Raw genomic sequence first — 22,107 nt, 5'->3', positions numbered from 1 at the left:
CGCCGCCATTGCCGGAAAGAGAGATTTATGGCTTTGTTCTTTTCTTAAGCTCCCATTCTGGCTTCAATAACTGTGCTAAAAATCAGCAGAAGAAATACCAAGAAGAGGCCATCCCAGCATTAAGAGATATTCCTATTGGTGAAGTAAATCAGATGTTCTTTCTTACCGCCAAAGAACCTACACCAACACCTGAATTGTATATACACTACCATCAAACATTTATTACAGTTTTGACACAATAATTTTGACCATAATTATCTCTTATTAATACCCAGTGTTGAAATATTTTGAAAAATGTCAGTTGAACTTCTCTTAGATTAAGCTCCATTAATATTGTAAAACTTCTCAAATATTAGTTATTAATGGACAGAATAAATAAAACATTGCATTGCTGATTCAGGTTGTTTTCCTGAGCAGGATGCAAGGGTGATTTCTTACCCGGGTCCTTGTCCAGATAGATTTGAAGAATGAAGCCACGGACAAAAAAGGTAGCAGATGAAAAGGGTGGAAATTTATTGGAAGCAAATACAGACTCCCAAGGGGGTAACCCACAAAGCCACTTTTCCTAAGGTTTATAGAGGCTGTGGTTCTTCGCTTCTTCATGCTCCCTTCTAACTGATCACTCTTTTTGTAGAATACCATCTTAAAGCCCAAACCCCACGTGGTGTCCCCTCTGTTTCTCCCCCTTATCTTGTAACATTTCTCTGTCTCCTGTGAAAATCTGTTTTCCTCTTTCTGCCATTCGTCGGCATTTCTCTATCCTCTGTGAAAGTTTGTTTCCTTTTCCCCATGCTCAGTGGTTTTTCCTTATCTTCTGTGAATGGGTGCCTTCCTCTCCCCTGATCCTGTGGCACCATTTTTGTTTTGTTGTTGTTGTTTTTTTCTCTGTGAATGTATGTCTTCTGGCGGCTCCAAGCTTTCACCTATGCATTCATCCCCAATGGACCCACCTTATTCCTAAAACTCCCCAAACCTGCCTATTTTACCCCGAAAACTCCGTTCATTACCATAAAGCAGGTGTTTTAACAAATAAGTGGCAGTAGAAGCAGGAAGTCCCTCCAGAGAGTCATGCATGTTGTCACTTTCAGAGAGCAATTGTGTCTTCCCCACTGTTTATTCTAGAGGCCCAGATTCAGACTCTGATTTGGGGGGAGGGTTTATCCCAGCCAGGGGCAAACTACTGCCCCTCGGGCCGCATCCGGCCCGTTTGAAATGAGTAAAACTAAAAAAAAAAAAAAAAAAAAGACCATACCCTTTTATGTAATGATGTTTACTTTGAATTTATATTAGTTAACACAAACACTCCATTTTGTTCCAGCCCTCTGGTCCAGTTTAAGAACCCATTGTGGCCCTCGGGTCAAAAAGTTTGCCCACCCCTGGTTTATCCACTGTGTGTCTGTGCCATCAGATTCAGGTCTAAGATGCAAATATTTATTGAGTACTCACTACTGACCAGGTATTTTTCTGGACAGAGGGATGTTGCAATGAGATTGTCAAAGAGCCTACATTTTAGAGGCAGATGGAGATAGACCAAGCAAATAAGTAAGAAAATGAGTGATAGTAAAAGTAAAATAAAATAAACCAGATGCAAAAAAATTTATCTGTATAATTCTACTTGTATAGAGTTCAAAAGTAGATAAATTAATGTGTGCTAGGAAACAATAAGTAAGAGAAGAAGAAATAAGAAGGGCTTCAATGCTGGGTATCGCTCTATTTCTTAATCTGGATGTTAGAGGGGTGACCTCACTATATGATAGTTCACCATCTATATGTTTGTGATTTGTTTACCTTTTATAATGTGTTCATTTCTGTGAAAGTAGATAACTTTTGTTAACTTAATACTAAGCTCTTTCACAGGAAATAACAAGTGTTGGCGAGGATGTGAAGAAAAGGCAACCCTCGTGCACTGTTAATGGGGATATAAATTGGTGCAGCTACTATGGAAACAGCATGGTGCAATCTTCATAATTTTAGAACTTACAGTTTTCTCATTTTAATATTATTTTTAACATTAAACTAATTTTCAACTACCAGGATTTAAGTTTAGTGTCTTAATTTGTTTTCTTATCACTATTGAGTAATTATTTGATCATATAATGATAGTAAATTAAAAAAGGTCTAATATACATTATAATAAATAATATTGGGACCAAAATACAGTAAGTGAAAAGATTAGAATTTTTTTTATGTGTGCTTTAATGGTGTTGCCCCTGTTAATGTATTGTTTTTCAAATAGCCATGACTATTTAAATGTTAGACTTTATTTTTAGATCAAGACAGATGCTCAAAACATATTACCATATGAACTATGAATGTTGGCAGGGGATAAATATTCCTAATTTAAAAATAAGTTATAGGAATAAAAAAGAAATGAGCCATTTCCTTTACATAATGAAATGAGATAAGGTACTCTATTTTCAGGATGTCTGCTCTTACAGGGTTAAAGTAAAATGAATTGCGTGAGAACTTCTAACATAGCATGTTGAACTACTGACCTACCATCTTCATTGGCAAGTGTGGAGTACTCCAGTGAATCACTTACCTACTTCTTTCTGTGGGTTTAAGAAATTCCTATAGTAGGGAGTCCTCACCCTCCATACCCCCTTGCTTATATCTGTATATATTGTGAGCAGCAAGTAGCTTTGTTACTTCGCTGCCCCTACCCCTCCTGAATGTAATGGCCTTGGATGTTCTGTTTGTTAATAAAGACCATTCAACAAGCTTCCACAAAAATTAAAAAAAAAATCCTTATATGTAAGGAAAAAGAAAGTCACATATTTCAGTTTACTTCTTTAAATTCAATCAAGGCTTATAACTCAGTTAGCTTTTTTCCTGAGTACAGTCTTAAAACAAAGCAGAAAGAAAAATACTCACCTACTGTTTGTAGACAGAATCTACCATTTCCCCCAGGATGTCAAATGATTCTGCAAAGGAAAGCAAGATTATGAAAGTACTATCTACATGCACATTAGAGTTCATAGTTGTTGTTTTTTTTTAATTTTTCTTTTAAATAAGAAAATAACTCTGGACTGTCTCCCAATTATTGCAATGCAATTTATTGAACATTTTAGTATATTTCTGGCCTCAGTTCTAGATATACAAAAAATAATCATTTACTACCTTTCCTCCAGGCAGTTTATTTTTGTGTTGTGGGTCTCAAAGATAGTTCAGAATTGCGGGGGCGTGGGGGGTGGGGCGGCGCGAAAAGACTTAGACAGTTATTTTTCCAAAATCAGTTGCTGGAAACACAGAAGAATCAGTATAAATTGCAGCATGCCCATATTGTGAGAGAAAAGCAGGCAGGGAAAAACCGTAAGTGCCCACTCCAGACCAACACCAAGTCTGTCCCAAGCTAGACCTCTGGAATGATCTTTAAGACATGTAACAACCTAACAACTCTTTTATGAGCATCAGCCAATCAGACCAGATGTCAGCCATAAACAATGATGCCCTCCTGGTATATGCAGCGCAGATGGAACTGGGCTGCATGTCCATTTCAGGGCTAGGAAATACCCATTTCAATGCACATCTTCTTTTATGAGGATGAGATCTCTCACAGTCTGCTTATGCGCAGGAAGGTTGAACTGTCTTTATGCTAGTTGGTAATACACTGTGTTAAGGTGCCGACTACTCATAATTTGTTCTCAGCCTGTACAATCTATTTTTCATTTTCCCTTCTTAGCCTTCAAACTTATCAACACAGAGTTCTTTTCTTATCTCTATGTCAAGAATGATAGGATCGAAGAAGTGGTTAAGAGCCAGGAGGTAAAATTTTACTGTGCAAAGTTTACTGTGCAAACGCAGGATTAAAATCGGACAAATATTTTCTATAATCTAGTACTAAAAGTAAGATGTATATTTCACTGCTAACTGGTGCTTTTGAGCACAACACTTCACAAAAAGCTGGAACAGACAGTCTCTTCGGCTTTAAAACATTTTTTTTTTTACTTAGAAAATTAGCTTATAGTCTCATAAAAATACCTGTCATATTTTAGAAAGACTCCACCATTTTGTGAGATGACCTAAACATTCCATGTTTGAAAGGTTCATTTTCTGAACTTTTCAAGATTAAAGTAGACTGTAAATAATATGACCTCTGAGATTACCAGCCAACTAGTACAGTGCTAGTAAATTGTCTTTAGATCAGTGGTTCTCAACCGTGGCTGCACATTAGGATCACCTGGGAATCTTTTTAAAATCCTGATTTCTGGGCCTCATCCTCAGGAAATTCTGTTTCTTTGTTATGGGGTTGGGGCCCACAACATTAGTAACAAAGAAACAGAATTTCCGGAGGATGAGGCCCAGAAATCAGGATTTTAAAAAAGATTCCCAGATGATTCTAATGTGCAGCCAAGGTTAAGAACCACTGCTCTAGATGCAATGATGATAACAATTCTAACTCAAGTCACCCGGGGGAACAAGAGAAACACAGAGAAACGCTTCTCAGCTGGAAAGAACGCAGGAGCAGCTCCCTGGTGTTGTGCTTCCTTTATTGCGTTTTACAGGTGTTGTGTTTTTTATGAATCAAGGCAGGAACCTCTACCTAAAAGAGCATGACTCGCTTTACTGCGATGCTAACTTAGGGGTTTTTAGTGTTAGTCCAAGAAAAAAGGATGTTAAAAAACTACCCTTGGCACTTGCAAGCACAGGCACACATAAATACATCACACACATAAAGAGCATTTACCATGATTTAATTTACTCCTGACACCCTCCATATTAAGCAGTATCTCTAGTGGGGAACTGACTCTGACAGATACGTGTGGCATCGCCCAATACCGAGCTGAGCGGCAGGGAACTGGGAAGGCAGCCATGTGGCAACAGTTTCTGGAATATGTTCTTCTGCAGAATGGTAGCAGGAGTGAAAAGTCTCAACTCCCAGTGAGGCAGAGGTTGTTCAGTGGGTAAAATCAGCAGAAATACACATGAGTAGATTTTGTACCAGTGGTTGCACATCAGGAATGTATGTTTGAGTCCATGAGGGTGTGTTTTTGTATTGGAATCCTTTATTTATTCAGCTGTGTTTTGGCATTGTATGCTCTATAGGTGGGAGGTATATCCAGTAAAAACATAGATTTTGCCATCTCCTTAAAAAAAGTAGATATTTCCTTTCAAATAATTCCACATGTATGTAGTAGTACGTAGGCAAACAATATTTTAGAGGGAGCAAAAATCAATTCTCTATCCCATAGAAACTCATTGTCTTGTGTGACAGCTCTCCCATCCCACCTATAAACAAATACAAGTAAAATACTAGAGCAGTGGTTCTCAACCTTGGCTGCACATTAGAATCACCTGGGAATCTTTTTAAAATCCTGATTTCTGGGCCTATCCTAGAGTGATAGGAGGCCGTATGGAAATGTTTTCAAATATTGGCTGTGTATATGTGTGTGGGGGGCTATTTGGGAGAACTTTTAAAAGAAAAAAAATAAGGGAGATTTGAGGTCTATTCTAAATAATTTTGCTGCATCTTGTTTGGTGAACTTCTACCTAACAAACCTTGAGGATGAGATTGGCGATAAAACCTTTATTGAGGAGAAGTCTGGGAAAGCTAGTGTGAGGAACTGAAATATTATGGGCCAAAATCTATCTTAAAATGTTCGCCCAAAGTGAAGGCAACAAAAGCAACTACTAAAAACTGAAGTAAAGAGCCAGGAATCTGCAATTGAGGAAAATGAGCAGAAAGAGGGTGGAGCTTGCGCAGGCCCGGGACAACATAAGGTGAGAAGCTTTCAGCCTGTCGTTCCGTTGGTCATCAGCCAGTGAGGTAGCCAGACCTCGGCCTCCAGGACCCAGTTCCCACTGCTCTGCACAGGTAAGAAAATAGGCTTACTACCTCAATTTATCACAGGATATCTTACAATTCTCAATGATGCACTGTAGATTTCAAAGCAGAGCTTAATAATAACTGAGATTGATAATGTACAAAGCAGCTACACTTCATTTAGACAAACATATCACATAATTCTGTGGCAGCGGATTCAGATTCAGTGTTTAATGAGAACGGGATAAATGTAAGGTATGTAAACATTGCTGGGGGTACAAAATGAGGGAATGGTAAAAAACAAAAACAAGACCTGTTTAGATAATGTATTCCATAGCGCCCTGGAGTTTGTGATGCAGGGTGAGGGCCACCTGTGCAGCAAACACTATCTGTTGCACCTGATAGAGGATACAAATACTTAAATGGAGTAGAAGAACTTTCTCCTGATCCATTGTTGATCACAAGTTTAGTAAGTGAAATAAAAACGTCAATTTGATGCTTTTTATTGATACAGTCTGTCCAAACCAGTGGTTCTCAACCTTCCTAATACCGCGACCCTTTAATACAGTTCCTCATGTTGTGGTGACCCCCAACCATAAAATTATTTTCGTTGCTACTTCATAATTGTAATGTTGCTACTGTTATGAATCGTAATGTAAATATATGATATGCAGGATGTATTTTCATTGTTACAAATTGAACATAATTAAAGCATAGTGATTAATCACAAAAACAATATATAATTATATATGTGTTTTCCGATGGTCTTAGGAGATCCCTGTGAAAGGGTCGTTCGACCCCCAAAGGGGTCACGACCCACAGGTTGAGAACCGCTGGTCCAAACCATTAAACAAACAAAACCACAGAGGTTTTTTGTATTTTCAGTCTTTTCTGTCAGTATTGGTTTCTGCGTTCGTTATGCGCGTGCCTAATGAGGAAGACTGTGCTTACTTCAGTTATTTTATATTGCTTTAGTGTTAGCCCTTGCTTAGAGAAACATTTGGTTTACATTTAATCTGTGATTCTGGTGTCAAGTTGAAGAAATATTTACCCAATTTGAGGATCCTGTGATTTTTACTTAATCTTAGTTATTAAGATATATTGCAACTTAAAATATTTTTAGTGGTGTGTTACATCGTTTAGAGGAGGAAAAATAGTCTGAAGTGATTAAATGATATGTTTTGAAAAGAAACTCCAAAGTAACCCAGTAACCCCACTGTCAACAGGACAAGCACATTTTTGTTGAGCTCTGTGGCACACCTGTGGGGCCACAAATCCGCTGTGCATGTGGGCGTATGTTACCGCATGGGCACAGGTGCAGCTAATTGGACCACATGTAGGCTGGGGAGTTGTTTTTGCATCCTTCCTGCCATGACAGGTTTCCTGGAGGGGTAAAGAATGGCAAAAGAATGGCACTGGTGAGAATAGCAGACAATTCGGGGACTGAAAGAGAAGTTGTAAGCAGTCAGGATTTAGCGTGTCAGTCCTGCCAGAGCAGTGCAGGTGGGAAGGCTCCGTGATGAGATTCTACCACAGTCCTGGACTCTTTCTCTTCTCATCTTCACCTCTTATCCTACCATGTAAGTCACAAATACACACGCAAATAAAAACAGAAATATAAAACATATATCTATATGTAAAACAAATGTGTATGTATGTGTGTGCATGAGAGAGAGACTCTTTTAGTTACCCTCTTTCTAGAAGGCTAGTCAGATGAAATGACATTTTTCATGTCCTCTACAACACATGCTGACAAATGCCCACAAAACACTGATGACGCATGATTGTAGCCTACTCTTCAGCACACCGGGGCAGTTCCACTACAGTAGCTGAGTTGTGTGTTTACCACAACTAAATTGTCTGCCCACCTTTAAAAATGTTTATGCCTGTAGGATTGTAATTAATACATAAAATCAAGCGCTATTTTTTATTCCAAATATTATTATATTCACAATCAAGTATAAAATAAGAGTTGCTGTTGTTGTGAAAGCCCAGTAGAATACCTTCCTTGCATCCTGTTTATGATTCAAAATGCTATTTTCACAGTTTTTGTGTTGTTTTGGACTGAGGTAGTACTCATTTTTAAAGGTAAAAAAATCTCGAATTCTTTATGAAAATATTTCTTGTTGCTTGGCTTGCTATAATTTTCTGGTGCATCCTGCTGTTTATGTTGTTTGTATAGCACACTCATTTTTGCATGAGATGAAGGATATTACAGTGTGGTAATTATTTATATAAAGTGCATGTACCCGCAGCCCAAGTTGCTCCTCTCACTTTCCACTTGTTTGCCACTTGAGATATGCAGCATTGTTGAAGGCCCTAACTCCAACGTGTTTTTCTTTGTCTAGCAAACTTTAGTCTGTTTCTTATAGATTAAGTATGTAAATTATTTTTGGCTTCCATTTTCTGAATTTGTGATCCCTTGATGTACTGGAAAATTTCAATCTCCAGAAGGTACTAATATGGGGTTCTTCTTGTCTCTATTTGTACATAAAGCTCTGACTTTGGGAACTATACCACCAGTATGATGTATTTCCCAGTTTAAAGGATTCATTTACATCCACGATTATTAATAAATACCAAGGGAAATGAAAGGGAGTAGGAACACAGTTTTACTTTATTTTGTTTGTTCAAGTAGTTGACAGAAACTGATTTCATAGTCCAGTTTTCACCAAAAGAGCCTCTGGTATTGTGGGATTGTTTGATTTATACTGAATGACATAATACATGATACTTGCACTTTTTTTGTTTGTCTTCTCCTAATGTAGATTCTATGCCATTTCAATAGTCTGAACACTTCGTAATTCTCACAAAAGTAAAAGTTTGCAATTCTGATAAATTATTTAATATCTACTCTCCATATTAGCAGTATTTTATATTCTTGCTCCATAGTATATTTGAAGGGCAAAAATTGATACATTATTGTGATAGCTAAAAGTCAATCATGATATAAATATATAAATAGGTGCTGAATTGATGAATAAACATGATTATGGCTTAAAACATATGATGACATCATATCTTTACTCTCTTTTAAAGAAAAATGTTTTTAATTAAGATATTTAAAGAAGATCAATGCTATCTACTTAGCATTGCTATGCTAACTGGTACCAATTCTTTACTGACATCCCTTATTTTTTCTGAAAGTTGGGGGATGACCTAGACTGAGTACTAGTCCTCCTCAACAGAGAAAGAGCAGCAGGGGTCACCTCTTACATAAAATAACTGATGAGGCCATCCTTCTGTGAGTTGCTCAGTAATTTTGAGGAAAATTCATATCTGTCTAATCCAAAGTAAAATGATTACAGAGAGTTTTATGGCAACCTTGAGATTAATTACTGATGTTCTTAAAAAGGTTACATGCTTTTTTACCAACTATTATGATACCCTGGAGAATAAATGCATAATTATAGAAAATTGCTGCATCCTTACTTAAAAGCATCAAAGGACAAAATGGTACCGAACACCCAGGATGTTACCTTTACTACACTGTGTACAAATTTCCTGTGTGCGCTACTTAATGTTAGTTTCTATTTCTCACTGTCACTGACAGGAATGCTCTCCAAGGTATTAGCACTGATGCGGAGTTGGTTGCACAAATTTTCACCTCGGCAAGAGTAAAGATAGGTCATAAAGCACAAAATGTATAGCTCTCTGAAAATTGCTGTATTTGGAAAGCATCTTCCATATATTCCAGCAATTTTAAGCAAAAAAAAAAATAATGTCTACTTGTGTTTTCAGAACAGTGAAGTTGTAAATTATTTAAAAATGACTGATCTGCTTGATGTTATTCTGCAGCACAGCAATTTTCAACCAGTGTGCCGCAAGAATTTTTAAAACATGCAATACCTGACTAGTTAAGGGCACTAGCCTCTTTTCCCTTAGATTGTCAAATTTAAAAATGACAACAACAAACACAACAATAGATGCCTGGTGTGAATGAATCAAAATTATATCTATTTTTTGTCAGATTGTAAAAAAACTATAGTATATTTTCAGTGTGCTGCAGAATTTTAGTAATTAGTTTATTTATGTGTGCCATGAGGTGAAAGAGGTTGAAAATCGTTGCTCTGGCTTACTATTGTAAATTTTTTGTATGTATACATTAAAAGTTTTGGACACTTAATCACTTTAAATCTAAAAATGATTTAGTGGATATTTAAACTGAAGTCCAGACTGTCTACCATTCATAATTTCAGCAGAGTCTTAAAACGGAACCATGAGGCATTAGCAAAAACAAAAAACAAACAAAAAAAACCCCAACAAAACAAAACAAAAACAGAAGGAGAGAAATACAATTAATCCCCTGTACCTTCCGAGATCTTGATAGGGATGCCTGGGGGAGGGGAGGTGAATGGGAGCCTAGAAAAAAAATAACAGGTTTCCCAGGGCATGTCTTCAGCCACTTAAGTCTGATAGAGTGGATTGCTATTTCATAATTCACTGAAGGCAATGAGTATGTATCTGTGATTATGTGTATCAAGGTGTCACTATGGCCCTCCACAGTTTTTTGACCTCCGTTTTCCAATGATGCGAGTAGGGAAGGTGCACCTCTGTTAGGGAAGTTTTCAAATTGACTTTTCAGTGTGTATACAAAAACTAGTTTCTAGAATGTGTATAATTCTCTTGTGCTTAATAAGTATGGATATAACAAAATAGGTACTGTGCCGGGAGCCGGTCCATGCTTGCTGTTTCAAGGGACCTGGCATATATGGCATACTGTTCTTGGCACTATGTGTTTTAACCAAGGTCTCTGAGAAAGGTGGTTTCCCCAGGTAGGGATTTTCCCCTGAAGTTAGGGAGGGAATAAAACCTCTTAACTAAGTGGCAGGCGGGTAATTAATCACTTTAACTATGAACAATCATGCTTAAGCTACATAATCTTTACTCCCTGGAATGGAGATAAGAAACGCCCTAACCTTTGTAATAGAGATTGATAGGATTGAATCAACTGGTATAAATACAGTTGTAACAAGACAGAAAGAGACAGAACTTCAGACACAGAACTGAGAACACAGGGCTTGGAAGACAGGACCAAGAGAGACAGAGCCTAGGCACAGAACCTACACAGAACGTTCTCTAGAGACAGAAGAACTTCGCTGGAGAGAACATGGCAAAAGATCCTGGACAGAAACTGGCCTCAGAACCTAGAGACAGAACCTAGCGAGGGAACATGGCTACAGAATCTGGCTGGAGAACCTGGATCCGAAACAGAACCTGGCTGGAGGTCCTAACCAGAACTTCGCTGGAGATCTTGAACAGAACTTGGCTGGAGATTGTGGCTAGAGATCCTGGCAAGGCTGCTGATCAACAGAACGCTGTCTCCGTGTTATTCCCTCTTCGCCGACTCCATCCACACCTTTGGGGACCCCTGGACCTGCTGGGGTTGGACCCCGGCAGTACTGTAATCTTTTAGCAATTTTTGCTGACAGTCATGGTGTCATATATTACAGTATATGTGTGTGTATATATATGTACTTACATATATTTTAAATTATGTTTGTATTCATTTTAGAGAGGAAGGGAGTGAGATACAGAGATGGAAACATCGATGAGAGAGAAACATCGATCTGCTGCCCCACCCCCCCACCTGACCCCTACTGGGGATCGAGCCCTCAGTCCAGGCATGTGCCCTGACCAGGGATCGATCCCGTGCCTTCTTGGTCCATAGGTCAACGCTCACCCACTAAGCCAGAATGGTGGGGCTAGAGGATATTTTTATCCAATTTGAGATGGATACAATTACTAACCCATATTCAAATGATCACAACTTCTTTAGTTGAATAAAATCCATGCTAACTTATTAAGTCTCAAAAGAAATAATGGCCGCCCCTTCACTGTGAAACTGGAAACCTATGGGAGTTTTCATGATAACACTGGGAAAATTACAAGTAAAACAGTCATGGAGACACTTCCCCGGGATTGTCGGATTGTCCTGTGTGCCATATCCTGGCCCACAGGAAAGTTCTGGTTTAAAAAGTACTTTTCTTGGGCAGTGACAGTAATGATCTGGGTGTACTACCTACCATGCCAATCTTAACACTCTTACTTTGGAGCCTGACGTTGGAAATGATAAGGATGTGAGCGTAAGAAATGGCTGTAGTCTTCCCTGCATTATTGAATAAACTAATCGGATTCTAAAAGCAGCAGCAGACAGTAGCATAAGGATAATGTTTATAATTATTCATAGTTATTAATGTACAAAATCACAAGGAGAGACTATAAATATGAACAGATTTTGAAGAGTACATGTTTGAGTGTCAAATAAAAACAAATCTAGAATTAGAAAAGAAAATACTTTTTTCAAAAAGAGTAATTGCAATATGGAGAACTCTTTGATAGCAGGCTACTCAGCACCTCAAAATGAAACCAAAAGTACTTTTAGAGGAAGGATAATCAGAGCTAGCAGGTGCTTTTAAGGGAAAATTAGGAAACGAGGGAGAGCAGACCGCATGTTCGAGGGTCTGACATGCTGAGGTTACCTCATCCTTGGATGAGCGGTTAAGGAGGGTGTTCTGCATTTCAGGGCTTGCCCAGACTTGGGGGAATGCTCAAGTCCAGGAACCTGTGGGGTTTGGGGAGAGAAGCCTAACTAAGGCTTCATCAAGGCAAAGCAGAGAGGAAGAAATGGGAACAGTGAACACTTGGTCAAGTGGTTGCAACAAATTCTGATGTTGATACACAAAAGAAAAATATTTTGCCCCTTTGTGTTAAGACCAGACTCTACACTGGAACCAATTTTCCTTTTCTGAGTTACATTCTTTATCCTTTCCTGATATACACATGTGTATGTATTAGTATGTCTTGTTATTCACACACTCAAAACTACACATATATAGTCTTACCAAATAATAGATTTGATGATAGTATTATTTAGTAGGTTGAAATTCCAAGTTTTAAAATAGAATTACTTTTATCATACCTATTATGAAACAATACTTACAATCCATTGATTAAATTTATCATCTTAATTTGAATATTATAAAGAAAATTACTTTTATACATCCACAAGAAGACATACATGAAAAATACATGGAATCGTCTGTTGCCCTTGTAGTTTATTTTGTCTATTTATTTGAATGTAATTTCTTTTGATTAAGTATACAGATTACATACAAATTATTGCAATATTTACGCTAAACACTAACACATAGTAGGAATTTTTATAAAATATTTCTAAATTAACAATAAAGACTATGAATACCAGTTTATATTGGGAATTTATTATTTAAATGTGACACCTAAAACTTTGTTTGGATAATACAAGTAGACTAACCTTGAGATCTAATTATTTTTGGGTGGGGTGGGCAGGGAACAACAAACACATGATTTCCTGGCAAATTTAACAAATACACAATGTATAGATTTATATTTTTATCTAATGGCCATCTAACCTACCATTAGTTCTTTTAATTACATATAACACTAGTATCTATAAGCTATATCCCATCTCATACAATTTATCTTAATATTTAATCTCCACAAGTTGGATTTTTTTCTCTAGACTAACGCATTTATATTAGGCCTTGTAGATCTCGGGAGTGTTGCAAAGTAGTATATTAAATAGAATTAATATTTTTATAAGGGTACTATTGAATGATGTAAGCTTTCTATACTTACATATCACTTAAATTGCCAAAATAATACTGCAAAATTTATAATCATCCCACCTAAATGATAATTAACATGTGCTTTATTAAAAATAATGCAAAGAAATTATTAAATCATTACAGTGACTGTGCTATCATAGAGGATATAAATAGAATCATGGAAAATACATCACTCATATACTTCTGTGCTTTTAATTCTAAAATCCATTTCTTAATATATTGTGTGCATCCTACCAGCCTCACGGCATAGAAACCTTGGAGTTCTTTCTCTCCCTCACCAAATTCTATCATGACCCTCACCACCTACCTGGTGTCTAGGATAACTGCCTAGCAGTTCTCTGAACAGTGTTACCTCCTCTACTACACGTCGCCCTCCGGATGCCAGACTGATCCTGCTAAAACACTACACTTGCTGTGCTAATCTTGCTCATAAATCTGCAAAATACCTAATGGCTTGTCATATTGAGTGATTTTGTGCCTTGTCTTCAAATAATTCAAAAACATATACTAACTTTTACTTTACTCTCCCTTCTCTGGGAATTCTCAGACTATTGTCTGGACTTGTTTTCAAAAAGAATGAGGGTATGGGGAAAGGAAGTGAATTATAGGGAGTGAATGTAAGTAGAGAACAGAGAAAGGAATAATTAAAAAAAATAAAGAAAAACAAAATAATCTTGGACCTTAGAATTCAGCCAACAAAGCGGTGAGATTGGAAGAGGAACTCTCTTCTCTTGGAGCCCTAGGTTGGCGGTCTTGAGGCCAGGAGCCCCAGTAGGGAAGTGTACTCAACCATAGATCACTAGAAACCACACCAACTGAAATGCAAATAATGCAAAGTGTGAAGGACCAATAAGCAAGCAGACAAATCAGGCAGTGAACAGGGCATCCAGAACTTGTAGGACAATATTAGCTAATTCACCATATGCTTAATGGGATCCCATTGGGAAAGAGAAAGGAAATGGGAAAGAAGCAATATCTGAAATATAAGGGCTAAAAAGTTTCCAAAGTTAATTTCCAAAGTTAATAAAAACATCAAACCCCAAAGTCGAGAAGCCCAGGGAACTTCATGCAGGAGAAACAAACAAAAACCTAGGAATATTACATTCGAAATGTGGAAAATTAGAAAGTCTTGGAAGCAACCAGAGAGGATAACATCTGGGACAAAAATGTGTGTGACCCTGGGTTGGATGATGAGTTAAGTCCTGCACAAGGGAATGTTTAGGATGATGCAGCTATTCTGTATGGCACTGGCATGGTAGACACATGAGTGAATTTATCAAAACCCGGAGAAAGGTATGTCACAAAGATAAACTTTTAATATCTACCTGTTTAAAACTATATCCACAAAGATATTGGTGAAATCCAGGATGGAGTGTAGAGTGCAGCAGATGAATCAATTTGTATTACAAACATATGGTAGAATCTTACTGAAGACAAGCTAAATTAGCTCTGAAAGAGTATTGTGTCTAGTCTTGTAAGGCTAAATATAAAAGCAACTATACGTATACACTGTACTCCAGTTGGTAAGTTTGTTTTTTTCACAAGGAGATTGTTTAACAATCTGGAAACAACTTTACATGCATACTAGGATTGAACAAAAAGGCATATAAATTGTAGAAAATGGGAGCCAGGTTTCCTACCGTTGGAGTCACAGCTATAACTGTGAGCTTATATTTATTTTATTATTCTTATAAACATACTTATCACAGAAATAGATATGGCAATAGTTATAGCCATATGCACATGCAGGGGTTAATATACATACGTCTATTTTCTCTGAGGACCTGGAAACGGTGATATCCCAGTAATAATAAGCTCACCTCTCTCTTGGTTTCTAAAGGAAACTGGGCCCGTGGAGAAATGTCTGAGTCAAAGTTTGGGGTAAAAAGAAAAAGTAAAATAAATCTGGAGCATCTCATAGTGCAACCAAGTAAGAAAGTACAGAAATCAAACACATAACAATGATGGGGAATTTCAAAAGGACACACCAGACAAGCTGGAAGGGTCCCCAACCGCTAAAAATGAAACAATTTGAGAAGAAGAAAAAACAAATGTTGACATAAATACCCATACTGATATAAATAAGTGATGGAATAAGTAAGTAAATGGAAAGAAGAATTCTACATGAAGCATGTAATAGGAGTAGGGCAATAGCAAAGCACTGTTAGAAGACCACAGTGAAAACTGCTGATGAGCCCTAACTGGTTTGGCTCAGAGGATAGCGCATCGGCCTGCGGACTGAAGGGTCCCAGGTTTGATTCTGATTAAGGGCACATGCCCGGGTTGCGGGCTTGATCCCCAGTAGGGCAGGAGGCAGCTGATCAATAATTATCATCATTGATGTTTCTATCTCTCTCTTTCTATCCCTTCCTCTCTAAAATCAATAGAAATATATTTTACAAAAAATTATTGATGAGTGCTAAAGTTAGTTTCTAAAGTTAGTGGGTGAAACTTTAAGTATAAATAGGATATTTGCAGTTTCAAAAACCTCCCCCAAGATATTTATTATATAATTAGTTTTAGTTTATGTCCACAATTTCTTAAATATTCTTCCTTTTTAGAGGTAGATCTTAATTACCTGTCCTTTAATATGGACAGCATGTAATTATTATTGCTAACGAATACAGTTTGGAAAGGGAAAAAGAGTAACTTTACAGGAGAGGAATTTGGCTGGCATTACCTTAAACAAATAATCAGAGTCAACATCACTAACAATAAGTCATGTTGGTATCCAATCCCACGAAATGGTAAAATGAGAGGAGTGTATAGCTTCTGTGATATTTCTTCCACAAATTTATAGTTTCAATATAATTAAGAGAAAACAGACAAATCCAAATTGATGGATCTGCTACAGATAGATACGCATTTTAACCAGAAGTCTTCAAAAAAAAAAAAATCTAGGTACTAAAAAAACAAAAGACTGAGATACACATCACAAATTAGAGAAGGCTAAGGAAGGAAGAGGACTAAAGGCAATTGGATCCTGGAGCAAAAAAAAAGGGCATTAGTGGAAAAACTGGTGCAATCCGAATAAAGTGTCTAATTTAATTAATAAAATTGAATAATTTTTAATTAGTGGTTTCCATATATGTAGCATACGTATGTAAGAAGTTGTACAAAACTCACTTATTGTTGCAACTCTTCTCTAAAATCTAAAATAGTTTCAAAATAAAACTGCTGAAATTTAAAAAATATATCAATTCCTGTCTTTACTACCAGATATTTTAAATTTAATTGGTTTAAGCTGGAGTCTAAGAAGGAGTGCTCTAATTTTAAAAAGTTGATATTTTAAAAAATGAATATGAACCAAGTTTTAATTAATAGTAGTCATCACCCTAAATAAAATAAATACCATTAAATATTTTTGGTGAGAAGTATTTTTATTCACAATCCATTTTATATCTTGTGTCTCTCTCCAGTATGCTGCTCTTTTAAAAACTATATTCATTCCTAGCTGCTTGATAGCATATTTAATTTTCTTGGATAGTTTTAAAAATATACTATCACTGTCTCTTATTTTAACTTTTTATAATCAACTTCAATCCCTCGGATAAGTTATATAAAATGCAAACATTCAGCATGTACTGTTGAATTAATTTTGACAAATATATTCATCCATTTAACCACCATCTCCATCAAGATATAGAATATCCATAGCACCCTTGTGTACTAAATTCACAAACTGATACCCTCCCCTCCCATACCCAGGGGCCTGTGATATAGTACTTTTTAGTCACCATTGATTCATTTTTCCTATTCTAGGATTTTACATATATGAAATAAAACAATATGCAACATTTTGTGTCTGGCTTCTTTCACTCAGCATAAGTATGTTTTGGGGTACACTATAATGTTAAATTAGTTTCAAAAAATGAGAATATTAAACTCATGCCTTTTTATAGACTTTTGAGTTGCGTCGGTTTGGGAGCATTATGAGTAAAGCTGCTATAAATGGGTGGCCTGAATCTGTCTGGTCATATATTTTCATTGCCCTCGGATACATTATGGAGTTAATTTATTGGGCCATATGATAAATATATGTTAAACTTTATACTGCCCAGTACTTTTTGAAAATTGTTATAAAATTTTACTCTCCCACTAGTAATTCACGAGAGTTGTCACTCTACATCTTTGCCAGCACTTTTAAAGTCATTTTCCTAAGGCATTTGTGGAAGTATCTCATTGTAGTTGCAATTTGCGTTTTTCATATGGTTAGTTATGTTGTGCACTTTTTCATGTGCTTACTTTCCACATATCTTCTTTTGTAAGTCTCTGCTTAAATCTTTTCACAATTTTAATGGGCTATTTATATTATTATTGATTTATCAGCATTTTGCATATTTTCTGTATATAAATATTTTGTTACAAAAATGTATTTAAAATAATTCCTGTTAGCTGCCTTTTCATTTTTAAACATATTTTTCAAAACACACTTTTCATTTTGCTGAAGTGTAATTTGTCATTTTTCCCCTAAAGTCTGAAAATACTTTTTCTATGTTTTCTCCCACACATTTTGTGTTTGAAACAATATTTTGTGCAATTAAAACTATTTTCCCTGTGGTATACCTACCTGATTAGAAGTACTGGCTTGTTTAAAACTCCACCCTCTTGGGATTAGTTAAGTGTAAATTAAGACTGCCTGTACCTGGTCCACTCCCACATAAATAACAGGTACTGGAAGCTTTGCTATAAAGAATGGCTCAGAATCATCTGTGGACCTGTGAAGCTGGGTCCTCAGTTTATTCATAAGCCAGCCCATCATGCTGAGAAAATACATAGCTATTCAATGTTCTTGTATGTTTCCTTAAATGATTGAATTATAATGTTTGTTTTTTAAGCATGTGACATAATTAAATTTGTTTATAGCTCATGATGTCTGATTAGCATACAACCAACTCAATCTTCCCATTACATCTAAGTGCTTTATTTTATTAAATTACTAGCTTTGGTGAATTTGGAGAGTGCTATTTTAATCTTGCATGTTTCTTTTTGGGCAATGTTAAGAGTGTAAATAACTGAAGAGTGAATGAGACTGAAGCCTCTCTAACCCATGGATCACACTGTTTTCATTGGGGAGTCTGAGCACTGTCCCTCCTGTGTCTGGGAGTCCTTAGTAAGCACAGCTGACAGCGTGGCAGACCATTTCTGGGATGCTGTTTATTTGGCAAATAGTTGCAATCAATGTCTTTCCAACCACATGCCAAAAATATTTTCTTGGGAAAATACGGTGCCCAGAATAGGGTTCTTCTGAGACCGAAGTATTTCTGGGCAGAGTGATGAATAAAATCAACTTTGCTGGTGCAATATCAGAGTATGAATTATTTTATTATCTAATATAAATCCAGTTTTAAAGTTTGCCAAATAAAGTAACTTATTTTTATGCTATGCTCAAGGACTGAATGCTAGCTTTTCTTTATGGCTTATAACTTATACTTTAATTTATATATCTTCAAAATTACACACACTCATATACATACCTATAAATACATACATATATATATATATATATATATATATATATATATATATATATATATATATTTTAAATTAGAGTTCTTTTTCTAATTAGAATGGTGAATCTAGAAAGGAAGAAAAGCTGACAGGGTTTTTATGATTGCTCCCTTTCTCTGTAAACCTATATTACATATTCTTTCTATTATGAACTTCAGCATTTATGCAGTCCAAGTATTTACTTGTTGGACTTTTGGATTAACTATCTTCCCAAATACACTCTTTACTTTAATGTATGCTGAAAACTGATCGTGACCACTTGATACTCACCTTAGCCATCAATCCTGGGTCTCTTTGCCCTTCCCTCTGTATAAGAAGGAATGTTTTAGTTAAGATTGCTTATTGTGACAGCTAACCCTTCCCCCCACTTCACCTCATTAGTTTGATCTCTGCTTCTATGAGTGTTTTTATTTCTTTTGTTTGTTCTTTTTAGATTCCACATATAAGTGAGACCATAAGTTATTTGTCTTTATAAGACTTACTTCACTTTGTGTGTAACCTCCAGGTCCATCCATGTTGTCCCAAACGGCAAGATTTCATTTTTATTACTAATATTCCATTTTATATATCTACCACCCCTTTTTTATTCATTTATCTATTGATGGACACCTAATTGCTTCCATATCTTGGCTATTGTAAATAATGCAAAAGTGAACATAGAGGTGCATATATCTTCAAATTAGTGTTTTCATTTTCTTTGAACAAATACTAGAAGTGGAATTTCTGTGTTGTATGTTGGTACTGCAAACTGGTGCAGACACTGTGGACAATAGTATGGCAATTTCTCAAAAAAAATCTTAACATAATCTTTATCAAAGTTGCTACAATATGTAAAAAATAACTGATATTAGTTCAATTTGAGCCTTTTATGTTTTTCTCATTAACTGTTAGCAAGACGGTGAACAATAAAAGCTAATGCAATATAAATTATACATAAAAGTAGTCAAATGCTAGAATAAACAAAAGATAACTATAATTTATTTCCTGCTTTAATGTTAAAATTTGAAGAAAATTTATTATTTAAATAGAATAGAGTCAATATAACTATTTTTAATCTTATGTAGATATATTTTATAAGAGACACAATCACAACATGGGAGCATTATCATTTTACCATAAGTTTATTGATAATGTTTGGGAGAGGAGACAAGTTTTAGTAAAAAAAACATCTTCTAGGTTGTATGAGTTATATATGAAAATATATTTCATTTGTATATGTCTTTGTTGTGGGAGGGTGCTGAGTTCTTAATTCTGGGGAATGAAGGAGGTAGACAATGGAGAGGGGTGAAGGGCTACATTCACCAGTGCATTTTTCCTTGCTTGGTCCGAGGAAATGATAATTATATCCATATGTAAGTTCACATTTTTTTGCCAATTAATCTTTATTTTTCAGCATGACTTAAAATCAGAACCAAAATTTATAACTAGACATATTGGTGAAAAGCATCCCAAATTATAACTACAGTGATATTCTGTGGGTCATATGTCCTTTCCTCAGTTCAACATCATTGCAAAAAATATGCAATTAAAGGAAGAGTGCTGCCAAGTTTTAAAAAATACTATTCCATTAGCTGCTTTTCAATAAGAGGAAAAAAGTCTTTATTTTTAAACCCCTTAAGAATCAGCAAATTCCTTTTTCAACAGTTAGCTATTAATTCAGGGGCTATTTCTAAACCATATGCTTTATTTTATATTTTGCATAACTTAATTAGACCTGGAACAATTTCAAAAATTGATAGATATTTAGATACTGATAAATTGCTAGGTAGCTATTATACTCTACACATATTATAATGCATACATACTATATGCATAAACAATTATTTAAATAATTTTAATGGAATTTTTCTATCATTACTGCTCTGTCAACCTACAAAAACAGATGATCAATTCAGCAATAATGTTGTAAAAAATCAGCAGCAGCATTATGTATAAAGTACAATTCCAGACTCCTACAATAAATATCTTGGGTAGCACAGAAACTGATTAAAAAAAAATTTATTAGAATAATGTGTTGTTATTCATTAACATATTTATCTAGACTAAAATGCAGGGTATATAGAAATCCAAACCAAGGTAGGAATTAATATAAATGCACATGGAAGTCTATTTAGAAGAAAATCTGGTTATGAAAACCTAAAATCTAGTAATTTTTTATATTAATAAATAATGAATTATGAATGTTTTTGTGTAGTCATTACATCATAAGGAGTATGGTAGTCAAAAGTGCTCAGTGCAAAGTTCAGATAATTGAGTTTGAGTGGGTTCTAGTAAAAAAACAAAAGCTCTGCTGAAATCGGTTTGCCTCAGTGGATAGAGCGTCGGTCTGCGGACTGAAAGGTCCCAGGTTTGATTCCGGTCAAGGGCATGTACCTTGGTTGTGGGCACATCCCCAGTAGGGGGTGTGCAGGAGGCAGCTGATCGGTGTTTCTCTCTCATCGATGTTTCTAACTCTCTCTCTCCCTTCCTCTCTGTAAAAAATCAATAAAATATATTTAAAAAACAAAAACAAAACAAAACAAAAGCTCAAATTTAGGACAAAAATTGGCACATATCTGGGTACTTGATTGATAAAATTTTTTTGTTTCAGACGTATTTCACAACATATGTTCATGTAGGTATTTTTCTTCATATGATTTAAAATTAATGAACACCCCTGTAAATCATATTTAGGTTTCAAAAAATTTCAAATTACACAAATAATGTTGCCTAAGCAGAGCTTAAGTTGTTTGTTGTTGCATCTTTTTTTTCACATTGAATATTTTATTTTTTTATTTTATTGTTTAAGGTATTACAAATAGTAGTGATATGTCTCCTTCCCCCCCCCCCCCATGGACCTGTTGTTGCATCTTAATTATAGCCAATACTGTCCATTTCCCAGTATCTAGTTATTCATTGTAACTCATATAATTTGTAGAATCACTCAGGTAGATTGGGTCTTTCTTGTATATGAAAACACTCATTGTTTTCCCAAGATGGGCTCACACACTAATACATTATCTAAATATTATGATCCATATACTATTTTTCATGGTCATGGTGAGCCTAAGACTATTGTGTGATACATTTACATAAATAATTAGTAGGAAGTGTTCAAAAAGAACATCTGACTATTATTAGAGTGAATTATAGCTGTGAAAAATGGAGTTTAAATATTTCTAGACACACCAATTGAAAACCTCTGGAAAAGATAAAATATTTCCTTGGAGATGAAACAATCAA

General features: G+C 35.7%; 1 long non-coding RNA gene across 1 annotated transcript in view; it reads left to right on the top strand.

Moving 5' to 3' along the window:
* Positions 1-5,757: 5,757 nt before the first annotated feature.
* Positions 5,758-22,107, top strand: part of LOC132232392 (uncharacterized) — a 202,095-nt gene continuing 185,745 nt past the window's right edge. The window contains exon 1 of the long non-coding RNA XR_009452419.1: positions 5,758-5,815. This is a non-coding gene — a long non-coding RNA (uncharacterized LOC132232392). The remainder of the gene's footprint in view (positions 5,816-22,107) is intronic.

The sequence above is a fragment of the Myotis daubentonii genome, chromosome 4 (genome assembly GCF_963259705.1).
Source record: "Myotis daubentonii chromosome 4, mMyoDau2.1, whole genome shotgun sequence".
In the NCBI taxonomy this organism is placed as follows: Eukaryota; Metazoa; Chordata; class Mammalia; order Chiroptera; family Vespertilionidae; genus Myotis; species Myotis daubentonii.
This window is presented reverse-complemented; position numbering and strand designations above follow the sequence as displayed.